Source organism: Elephantulus edwardii, unplaced genomic scaffold (genome assembly GCF_000299155.1).
Source record: "Elephantulus edwardii isolate Elephantulus edwardi_28Jun2011 unplaced genomic scaffold, EleEdw1.0 scaffold00025, whole genome shotgun sequence".
In the NCBI taxonomy this organism is placed as follows: Eukaryota; Metazoa; Chordata; class Mammalia; order Macroscelidea; family Macroscelididae; genus Elephantulus; species Elephantulus edwardii.
In genome coordinates this window covers 16,509,937-16,517,780 of record NW_006399775.1, presented here as the reverse complement: position 1 = coordinate 16,517,780, position 7,844 = coordinate 16,509,937, and positions in this window count along the sequence as shown.

The following is a 7,844-nucleotide window of genomic DNA, read 5'->3' as shown; positions in this document are numbered from 1 at the left end:
AAGGGGCGGGGCCGGCACCGTCACTGAGACCCGCGGCCGGGAAGACCCGCCCACCGCTGCCGCCCGCCGCCAGGCCCACCGCGTGGGCGCGCTGCTCGCCCAGCCTCCTCCTGCCCTTGGGAGCCGGGAAGGGTGTGGTCCAGGAAGGGAGGGGGACCTGGACCGCTCGCCCCGCCTAGGCACACCCCTGGCAGTAGTTTCGGGATTCGCAGGTTCCTGATGGATCTCAGAGGCTGTTTTGTGTAGCCTGGTTTCTGTCTGTGTGGGTGTTAGAATTAAGCTGGGGTTACGGTGGGTTGTGTCCAAGAGCCTTGCTTAATGAAACCTGTACAGAAATGTACCTCCCACAACTTGCAGGCCTCAAATGGCGCCTAAGAAAATCCACTAAAGGATCCCCAGAAATAGAAAAATTTCATGGTTGTTTTATTAAAAGGTATAACCGACTCCTGGGGACAAAGTTAAGGGCGGCAACAACAACACAAAACCGTGTTTACAAAAAGTGGTCTTGAAGATCCTAAAAGCACGTGCAGAGTTCTAAAGCATATTCGGTGTTTTGCAGTTGGAGCTTCCAAAGAACTAGAGGGTTCTACCTGATTGGTAACTGTCTTTGAGTTAAGTGACTCAGCAGCTCCGTAGTGTTTCCTAGGCTCTCATCTTTACAGAAGGTCGCCAGGTCTTTCTTGCACAGAGCTGCTAGGTGGATTCAAGCTGCCAACCTTTGGCTGCTGTTCAGATACAGCTTGTGCTCTCAAGCTCCTTTACAGAGTCTAATTGTGGCCCCTCCCCAGGGCAACAAATGGCGTCCACTTTCTTCCTGCCTTGTATTTCACAGAGCTGTGAAAGTAATCTTTATCTGCAGTGTCAGTTCAACAAAGTAAGCATGAGCTTATTTGTGCTTATTTTTATCAATCTATGTGAGAAAATTCACTTCTTTTCACCACATCATAGGGTTGGTTGTCTAGAGAAGCAATACCAGTGATGCTTCTGTATGGTGAGGGAGAAATTTATCTCAAGGAAGTGCTTCACACACTTGTAAAAACTGTCACCTGCCATGTCCATGGGTCAGACATAAGCATAGAGGTTTCTCCTGCCTCACAGAGTTGCAGGGGCTATGAATCCAAGAATCAGTAGGCTAGATGGCAGACTGCTGGCTTTGGAGGCTGAGGGAACCAAAATTGCCAAGCAATACTGGCAGGTCACTGGCTCAAGTACAAAGACTCTAAGGTCTGGCAATGAGCCAGATGCAGGATCTCAATCATGCAGAAAGTTAGACAGCTTTGCCATAAAGTCCATGTGGTGATTAACATTGTAAGTTAACATGGCTGTGACTCATTACAATGCATTCTATGATGTAAATTCTAACCCCTGTGATATTAATAAGGGAGCTATAGTGGCCTAGTGGTAAGAACCTGTGCTGCAATCCCAGAGGCATGTGGGTGGTTATAATCTACCAGCTGTTGCATAGGAGAAAGAAGGGCAATGTCCCCCTGTGTGATATACTACCTCAGAAAATCTGTTGGAAGGTCAGCTATGAGTCAATTCTGACTTGCCAACACACAACAACATGCTATTAATAAGACAAGATTACAAGTACATCTGTAAAGATGTGTCTAGTCTTATGTGATTAAGAGTAAGTCTCATCAAGTATGTGTCCTCCTGGTATTTATGTTTGAACTTTAGCCAAAAACTAGAGAACTTTTTATCAGATCTATATCTGGCTCCCATTTCAACCATCTGAGAGCTGAACTACAAATAAGGATGACAGAAGAAGAATCGATGTGCTTAAGTTGTGGTTTTGGAGATGAGTGCTGGATATCCCATGGATTAACAAAAGAGTATTCCATGGACTAACTGATAAGTTTTGGAGAAGGTGCAACCAGAGTACTCAATAGAGGCAAGAATGGCAACATTTCAAGCTGCACTGCAATCCTGAAGGCGCACAGTTTTAATCTACTAGATTGCTATGCTGGAGAAGGAGGAGCAATCTCCTCCTGTACCAGTCAGATCCGATTTGATGGTTGTTGTTGTTGTTGTTAAGTGCCATCCAGTCGTAGATGACTCATAGCAACCTTATGAACAAAAGACGTGAATACTTGTATGACTTTCATCGTTTCTCCAGGTTCATAGGGTTTCCGGATGCAAGCTATTTCAGAAGTGGATGCCACTCCTGCTTCCAAGATTGATGGTACACCCACTAATAATAATAATGATAACAATTAAAAAGAATGGCAACATTTCATCTCATATACTTGGGCATGCTGTTAGGAGAGGATATTCCCTGGAAAGGGACATCATGCTTGGAATGGTGGAAAGTCACAAAAGAGAGGAAGACCTTCAACAAGATGGATTGATATTGTGACTGTGGCAATGGGCTAAAGTGTGTCTAGGATGACAAAGATGATGTGGGATAGAACGGGCTTCAGATCTGTTGTTTATACAGTCATTGTGAGTCCTACTCAGTTTGACAGCACCTGACCACTACAACATCTGGTTCATGGTCTTCAGTCTCCAACAAGCACCTCACTTACCATATTTGGTCTTGTCAGTAGCTGAGTCCCCCTGTCTGTGACCCTATTGTGAGTTGACTGCAACCCATAGTGACTCTATCCTATGAACAAGAATTCTGAATGCTGCCCTGTCCTTAACCAATCTCACTGTCTCCAACACACCTATCCCCATTACCCCAGTTACTGTGTCTGTCAATCCATCTCATCCAGAGTCTGTGACCCTGTCTTCCAACAATGACCATGGATGAGTCATTTAGAGTCAGTAGCCTCCAAAGCCAGGAGCATGGAAACCTACCTAATAACTTGGACTTAGCCTCCCTACATGCCTCTCCCCTGAAGTCCCCTGGAACTTGTCTCTACAAGCACTTAAGCCATTTCTAGTGGCCTAGTGGCAAGAAGCTGCACTACAATCACCAAGACAAGCGATTTAAGTCTACCAGCTGCTCTGCCAGAGAATGATGGGTAATCTCTTCCCTTGTGATTGTTTCTGAAGACCCATTGGAGGGTCAGCTACGGGTTGGTTTGATGGCACACAATAACATCTATATATAAAAGCCTCATTAGCTTTTATGTCTTTAGGTGCAACTTACCTCCCTGAAGCCACTCCCTTTCAGAGACTGGTTAACTTCTCATAGCAGATCTCACCATGGAAGTGATTATATTGCATCATCAAAGGAATTGCTACATCATAACTGCCAGACTAGATAATCAGGGGTACTCAAATTGACACACACTCTTTACTATTACAGCATTCCTAAGATTTTACTTTTTTAAGTATGGAAGACATTTCTTTGCCTCCCAACCTCACAGAAACTTCCTATAGAATCACAGCCTCTTCAAATTTCTAAGTGACAGGGATGGAAGAGCTCTAGTGATATTGTAGTTAAATCATTTGACTGCTAACTGAAAGACAGTTTAAACCCACAAGAAGGTCCATAAAATAAAGATGTAGCAATCTGTTTCAGTAAAGATTTATATAGTGTTGGAAACCCCATGTTGAGCAACTCTACTCTGTCTTACAGGGTCATTACGAATGAGAATTGTCTCTATGGCATTAAGTTTGGATTTTGGGGCTTTGGCAGAGACCATGGTGAAAAATATGTGAAAACACTTCATATAGATTAACAAGTAAATGCAAGTAAGCTTGCTCTTGACTTGCCTCCTCCTGGGTAATCTGTTCCTGCCTTTAAAACAAAATCCAATCACTCTTGCCCTTATGTTCATGCGCACCAAGTTTTTTCTAGCTAGAAGTGTGCTCCATTCACTCCCATGTTTCTGCCTTTCCCCCTGCTGGGATTGTTTTTCCCTTCTTTTAAACTCAGTTAACTCTCACTTGTCTTTAAAATCTAGCACCATAAAGTCCCTCTTCCCTAACTTTCAATCCAAAAGTTCCATTGCTCCTTGTTCACATCCTGACATAATGAGTAGAGACCTTACTTTGGATTCTTTATGTTTCAAAAGTTCTTTTGTTTTACTCAGGACTCTGCCTGATCACACAGTAAGAAACGAAGACTCCTGACTGAAGATGATGTACAACTCCCACTTTCCAAACAAAAGAGTAAAGTGAGAAAAGAGAAGTCCAGGATAGATGAGCCCACAGCTTCTTAGAAAGTGACCTTAGCAGGTGATACAGGCAGTATCTCTACTTGTTGTATGTACAACCTGGAAAGAAAGATGGTAGTTCTTGTAGTTGTTAGGTGTCATTGAGTCGAGGTTGACTAATAATGACTCTATGAACATCAGACCTAAACCCTGTCCTTGCCTGTGCCATCCTCATCGTCTCTGTCATCCTATAGCCCATCGTCACAATCACTGTCAGTCCATCTCATTGAGGGTCTTCCCAGCCTTTGCTGACCTTCTACCTTTCCAGGCGTGATGTCTTTCTTCAAGAACTGACCCCTCCTAACAACATACCTAAAGTATGTGAGATGAAGTTTCATCATCCTTCCCTCCAATGATCATCCTGGCTGCATTCTCTTCAAAACATATCTGTAAGTTCTCTTGGCAGTCCATGGGACATTTAGTGCCTTTCTCCAGCACCAACTTAAAGGCATCGATTCTTCTTCTGTCATCTTTATTTAGATGCATAGCAAGTAACTGAAAAGACCATGGCTTGGATCAAGTGTCTTAGATGGTTTTCATTTGAGCAAGGTTTAAAGGAGGAAAAGGGAAAATATCATTGATGTAGAGCTGGAGCAGACATACAGCTGACCTTTCAGCACTTCTGAAGTGATAAATCACACGAGAAGACGTCACCCATCTATAACCCAAGGAGCACTTGGTGTATTTGAACCACTAGAAAGGTGCAACCTTTGGGTTACCAGCCCATCTCCCTATAGGCTATGCCATTATGATTTCCCACTGTTTAGCTTCTATTTTCTAAGTCCTTGTTGCCTGACCCTTGGAAACACAGAGATAAGTAGGAAAGAGCCAAGGAACACAATATCCAAAGAAATCTATAAAAGTTGATGAGGTATGGAAAGCTTCTATTTTGAAATATTTTTATCTCTCCATCTAAAAACATTTTATGTTTTTAAGATACAAAATACTCCTAAATATATATTTATAAATTAGTAAATAATTAATAATAACTTGATAAATAGATATATTTGGGAGTCATTCTAAAAAAGTATTTGCTATTCAATCAAAACAGTTTAGAGCTACCACAACAGCACATAATCTCATTTTTCTTGGAGTAAAAAGAAAAATTGGGGCACTGTAGGAAGATTTCTGAGACCGAGTCAAGTGATTCAGCACAGGCTATCTTCTCAGCAGTGAAATAAAGTCGATCATGACTAAGATTTGTTGTTTTTGCTGTTGTGTCAACTCATGGCAGTCCTATGTGACAGTACAACTACCCAAGAGGATTGCCAAGTCTTTCTCTCACAGAGCCACCAGTGGTTTCAAACCACTGACTTTCCAGCTAACAGTCAGAGGCTTAACAATTGTACCATCAGGGCTCCTTGATTAAAATTTGTCATACTAGAATATCTCAGGGGCCATCAAGTCGACTACAACTCACAGTGACCCTATGCACAACAGATAGCAACCTTACCTTATCCTATTAAAACTTAAGAAAATTTTTCCTGCTCAACAGAAAAGGTGCCCAGTAGTAGTACTCCTCAGAAAACACAAAACGTACTTCACAGTTCCTTCAACAATGTCTCTCTCTCTCTTGTCTTCTTTTCTAAAAACCCTTTCCCCCAAGTATAAAAGTAAATGTAAATGATAAAATATAAGTGACCCAGAATAGCTTAAACAATTTTTAAAAAAATTTTGTTTATTTAGGTGTAGTTGAGAATAGGCATGTTTAATGATCCAACAGTTGCTGTATGTCAGTTCAGTGGCACAGATTACATTCTTGAGGTCGTGCAACTGTTCTCATGCTCTTTTTCCAGATGGCTACTCCCTATTGACATAAACACACTGCCCCCTAAGGAGCCAAAACAATCTTGGAAAGAAAAATCAAGATGGAACACTCCTAAATCCTAATTCTACACTTACTACAAAATGACAATAACCAGGACAGTATAGTATAGTATAGTATAGTATAGTATAGTATAGTATAGTATAGTATAGTATAGTACTGGCATAAGGATAGACACATAGATCAATGGAATGGAAGTAGAGTCCAGAAGGAAATACTTTTATTTGTGGTCAGTGGGTCCCAGAGTAACACAAATGGCTTGTGCTCAACTACTAACCTGAATGTTGCCAGTTCAAACCCATCTGGGGGCACCACAGAAGAAAGGCTTGGTAATATGCTTCCATTAAAGGTACAGCCAAGAAAATCCCTTCATGTTGTTCTAGTCCAACACACGGAATCCCCATGAGTTATCCAGATAACAACAGGGGGTGGAGGGTGGGGTGTCTATGTTTCATGGGGCTCATTTATGGAAAGGTACTAGGAAATTTAAATAGGAAAAGAATAGCATTGCAAGAAAAGATACTAAGACAACTAGGCACAAGTGAACGAATGAATTCAGACCCTCACCTCATAACATCTAAAAATATTAACTCAAAACTCATCAAAGACCTAGGTGTAAGAGCTAGAAGCATAAAACTCATACAAAACAATGTGAAAGCAATTCTATATGTTAGGCAATAATACTTTGTGGCAGGCAATAATTTTCTAGAGAAAACACCAAAAGTACAAGTGACAATAGAAAAAAGTAGATAAATTGAACTTCTCAAAAAATAGATAATCCTGTGCTATAAAGAATGTCATCAAGAAAGTTAAAACAATTTGCAGATGGCAGAGAATATTTGCAAATCACAAATCTGACAGAGTTTAGTATTTAACACATAAAAGAACTTAATAATTATAAAATAAACAAACCAATTTTTAAATAGGCAGAGAATATTAATTGTTGTTGTTGTTGTTATGTGCCGTCGAGTTGCTTGCGACTCATAGCGACACTATGTCCAAGAGACCTAAACGCTGTTCTATTCTGTGCCAACCTTGCTGTCTCAGACACACTCATTCCCACCACTCCACTCACAGAATTGATCCATCTCATCGAGGGTCTTCCTTTCCTGCACCGTCCCTCCTCTCTCCCAAACATGATGTCCCTCTCCAAGGACCAGTCCCTCCTTGCAACATGCCCAAAGTATGTCAGACGAAGCTTCAGAATCCTTGACTCCAAGGAGCATTCTGGCTTCACCCTCTCCAGGACAAACCTGTTTGTTCTCCTAGCAGTCCATGGTATATTCAACACTCTTCTCCAGAACCACAACTCAAAGGCATCAATTTTCTTTCTAGCAACTCTATTCACTGTCCAACTTTCTGATGCATAGCACGTAATTGCAAAGACTATAGCCTGGATCAGGCGCACCTTAGTCTCCAGCCTGATGTCATTACTCTTCAGTACTCTTGAGAGGTCTAGCCCTCACAGCTCACTTTCCCAATGCAATTCGTTTCCCAATTTCCTGGCTGCTGTTACCAAGAGCATTGACTGTGGGACCAAGCAAACTAAAACTGTTAACTATCTCAATCTCTTTACCATACTGATGCTGCCAATTGGCCCAGTGGTGAGAATCTTTGTTTTCTTGATATTGAGCTTCAATCCATATTGAAGACTGCAGTCCTTGATCTCCTGCAGCAAGCGCTTCAGGTCCTCCTCAGTTTCAGCAAGCAGGATTGTATCATCCGCGTAAAGTAGGTTTTGATGATTCTTCCACCAGTCCTGATGCCACATTCCTCCTTGAATAGCCCAGTATCTCGGATGATCTGTTCTGCATGCAGATTGAAAAGGTATGGAGACAAAATACATCCCTGATGGACCCCTTTCTTGATTTTGAACTATCCAGTGTCTCCCTGCTCTGTTCTGATGACTG